The following is a 4,399-nucleotide window of genomic DNA, read 5'->3' on the forward strand; positions in this document are numbered from 1 at the left end:
GCCCTGGGGCTTACGGGTGAGCCCCAGAGGTTACCCCTGCTGACGTCAGGGGGACCCCTTAACCCCCCTGCCATGACTTTGGATGGAACTTCAGTGGGGGGTCCGCCCTTGGGGCAGCCACCAGGGCTGACACGTTTCCCGGCGGGTACTCTCAGGGCTCCGTCCTCCCCTACACCCTGGCCACTCGCCACCTTAAGCTCTACCTCCTCTGGCTTCCACGTTGTCCTTGGCCTGCCACCCTCTCGCCCCCGACTCGCCGGCCGTCAATAAAGGTCTTCAGGCTTGGTGTACAGCCTACTGGGGCACCAGCCCGGCCCTTCCGCCTCAGCTCCTGCTTCAATCCTACTGCCCGTGATGCAGCCGGTTCTTCTGCTGGCTCTGCGTTCTATGGTGCGACTGGTTACCTCACCGGCGCTGCTGCCTGCAGTGCGGCCGGTTCCTCCACCGATCCTGCCGCTTGTGAGGCAGCCGGTTTCCTCACCGGCTCTGCTGCCTGTCATCCAGTCAGCTCCTCCTCCGGCTCTATTGCCGGTGATGTAGCTGGTTTCCTCCACGGCTCTGCCGACAACTGCGGAGCCGGCTCCTACACTAACACTGCTGCTGGTTGCTTCACTAGCTCTCTCGGAGCCTGCTCTGGCTCCACCCCTTTCTCTCCCCGCTGCTGAGTGTGGCGGCTGATCCCCTCCTCGCAGGAGCTCGCTCCTCCGGTCTCCTCCTATCAGCTGCCCCGCTGCCTTGGCGGGGCCACTTTTTGTTCCTTCCGGGAAGCGTCCTCCACCCCCGCTGTTCTGCCGCAGCTGGATAAACGCCCGGCTGATCACCCGCGCCGGCGTTCTCAGCGTACGCACCTCCTCCAGCTCTTCCAGCTCTGCGGGAGGTAAGTGGGACTCTTTGCTGCCCCGGGGTTCCTTCGGCATCCCAGCCCCCCTGGAACACTGCCCATATGTCCAACCTGTCCAGGTCTGCTTGTAGTTGTTCCCTGCCCTCCAGCGTGTCCACTTCTCCCCACAGTTTTATGTCATCTGCAAACTTGGACAGAGTACACTTCACTCCCTTGTCCAAGTCGCTGATGAAGATATTGAAGAGTATTGGTCCAAGGACTGAGCCCTGCGGGACCCCACTGCCCACACCCTTCCAGGTCGATACCGACCCATCCACTACGACTCTCTGGGTGCGACCCTCTAGCCAATTCGCCACCCACCGGACTGTGTAGTTATCCAAGTCACAGCCTCTTAACTTGTTCACCAGTATGGTATGGGATACCATATTGAAGGCCTTCCTGAAGTCTAAGTATACGACATCAACCCCTACTCCTGCATCCAGGCGTTTTGTAACCTGGTCATAAAAAGAGACTAGATTAGTCAGGCATGATTTACCTGCTACAAACCCGTGCTGGTTTTCCCTCAGCATAATTTTTCCTGCCCGGCTCTCGCAAATGTGAGCCTTGATAATTTTTTCATAGACTTTGCCTAGGATGGAAGTTGAGACTGACTGGCCTGTAGTTGCCTGGGTCCTCCTTCCTCCCCTTCTTGAAAATGGGGACCACAATGGCCCTTTTCCAGTCCTCCAGGACCTGGCCCGTGCGCCACGACTGCTCAAATATTACCGCCAGTGGTTGCGCAATGACGTCAGCCAGTGCCTTCAGTACCCTCAGATGGAGCTCATCCAGGCCTGCCGACTTAAAGGCATCCAGTTCCTCCCAGTGACCCTGCACCATCTCAGGGTCTATGTTTAGTAGTCTGGTGTCCTGCTGCTGCCTCTCTACAATCCCAGTGAGAGCCTTGTCCTGCCCCTCACTTAAGAACACAGAGGCAAAAAACTCGTTGAGGAGTTCATCCTTGTCCCCCCTGTCTGTCACCAATGTATCCCTCATAGATGAAAACACATTCTTCCACTTGTTTCAGCACCCTCTCCCCAAGTTAGTGAAACCCGCATGTTGCCTACATGACTACAATGGACAGATTCTGGAAACTTTGGGTAGCTGCAGTGTCAATGTCCAGTATGGATCTGTTAGATAGCATCTACCCCTCATTGTCACTAAGCGTTCCTGCAAAAGTCTTCTGGGGAGAAATTGGTTCTCACCATTGGGAATCAGTATTCAAGGCGTACACAGTCTCTGCACAGAAAGTCTGGAAAGGCTTGCAAGGGAGTTAACCAGGTATTCTCCGAGGAATTAGGAACTTACTCTGGTCCACCTGTGACGTTCCAAATAGATCCTGCGATAGCCCCTATCTTTATGAAGGCTTGGAATGTACGTTTTCCACTGCGGCCAAAAACGGATGCAGAATTAGATCGGCTTATCATGCAAGGGGTCCTTGAGCCAATCGTACGTACAAGCTGGGCTGTACCAGTTGTTTCTGTTTTAAAACCTAACAGCAGTGTTTGCATCTGTGGGGATTACAAGTGCACTGTTAATAAAGACTTAAGCAGGACCCACACCCAGTGCCTGCCATTAACCAGTTACTGTCCTTGCAGGAGCGAAGGTTTTTGCCAAACTTGACCTCGCTCAAGCCTATCAGCAATTGATAGTGGATGACAAGGCTGCTGAGGCCCAAACAATAATTACATACTGGGGAACGTTCTGTGTCAAGTGCCTCCAGTTTGGAATTTCTGTGGCACCAGGAATTTTCCAGCAGTTCATGGAGAAAATTGCTAGCAGGAATTCCCAGGGTTGTTCCATACTTTGATGTATTGATCATGGGGCTGTCAAGAGAGAAACTCACTGAGAGACTTGGAGAAGTTTTAGAGAAATTTGATAAAGCAGGTATCAGAGTAAAAAGAGAGAAATGTCAACTGGCAGTTTCCAGTATCAACTTTCTGGGATATCAAATTGATGCTTCTGGCATTCACCCAGTTGAAGATAAGGTAAAAGCAATACATGATGTCCCTATACCAAAATGCAAACAGGATCTTCAAGAATTCTTAGGACTTGTCAACTTTTATCACATCTTGAAAGACAAAGCCACCATAACAGAGCCTCTTCATCGCTTACTGGATAAAGGAGCTCAGTGGAAGTGGACTTGCCAGCACAATGAAGCCTTCCAGGGCATCAAGAAGTTGCTGACATCAGACTCTGTCCTTCTTCACTATGATGAGCAGAAGCCACCGCCCATTACTTGTGATGCCTCACTGTTTGGTGTTGGCACTGTCCTCAGTCACACATTACCTGATGGCATGCATGCACCTGTTGCTTTTTACTCAAGAACAATGACTTCAACTGAGAGGAATTACTCATAGATTAATAAAGAAGCATTGGCAGTCATTGCAGGAGTTTAAAAAATTCACAACTACATTTATGGCCGCAAATTCAAAATCTGAACAGACCACAAACCCCGCCTTGGAATTTTTACTATGGACAAACTAACTCCTCCTATCTTGTCTCCTTGTATACAACGCTGGAACATCATGCTAAATGCATATGGCTATATACTCATGCACAAACTTGGGAAAACGATTGCAAATGCTGATGCATTGAGCCGCCTACCACTACAAATACCTGATTGTGCTACTCCTCCACCAGTGGAAGTCCTCATGCTGGAATCCATGCCAGAAGCCCCTCTTCAAGCTGATCAGATAGCAAGGATGACTGCAAAAGACCTATCCTTGCCCATATCCTCAACTGGGTATGGAAGGGCTGGCCTGCAGACAGATTGGCTGAGGAATTCAGGCCATTTTCATCATGTCAACACGAGCTGTCTGCACACAAGGGTTCCTCTTGTGGGGAAATCATGTCATAATTCCAGAAGCAGGATGCCTAATTATACTGACAATGCTGCATGCAGCACACCCAGGCATTGTGAGGATGAAAGCGCTGGCTAGAAGTTATGTATGGTGGCCAGTTATGGACAATGACATAGAAGGGTTGTGAGGAAGTGCAGCATTTGTCAAGCAACCCGTCATAATCCACCGAAGGCACCAGGATCCCCTGGGGAAATGACAAAGGAACCCTGGTCATGCATCCATGTTGATTTTGCTGGCCCTTTTCAAGATAAGAATTTCTTAATTGTTGTTGACTTTTACTCAAAATGGCTTGAAGCGATTACTGTCTCAACTCTAACATCAACTGCCACTATAACAGCTCTCCATTAGCTGTTTGCAACCCATGGAATGCCTGACACTATCGTTTCTGATAATGGCAGTGCATTCACCTCAGCAGTTCCAAGATTTTGCCAGCCGCAGCCTCATTCAAACTGTTACCATTGTACCTTGCAAGCCACAGGCCAATGGTCAAACTGAGCGAATGGTGCAGACTACAAAAGATGCACTGAAAAGGATTGTTGTAGGAGACTGGCCAGAGTTCTGTTTGCTCAACATGTAATTCCTTGCCCTACAACAGGGTCCAGCCCATCAGAGCTTCTTATGGGTCATCTTCTCAAGACATGCCTTGACCATGTTAACC

General features: G+C 50.4%; 1 pseudogene; it reads left to right on the forward strand.

Annotated features, from left to right (window-relative positions):
- Positions 1-1,727: 1,727 nt before the first annotated feature.
- LOC102372741 lies at positions 1,728-3,868 on the forward strand (annotated as a pseudogene).
- Positions 3,869-4,399: the final 531 nt, after the last annotated feature.

Source organism: Alligator sinensis, unplaced genomic scaffold (genome assembly GCF_000455745.1).
Source record: "Alligator sinensis unplaced genomic scaffold, ASM45574v1 scaffold246_1, whole genome shotgun sequence".
NCBI classification, from domain to species: Eukaryota; Metazoa; Chordata; order Crocodylia; family Alligatoridae; genus Alligator; species Alligator sinensis.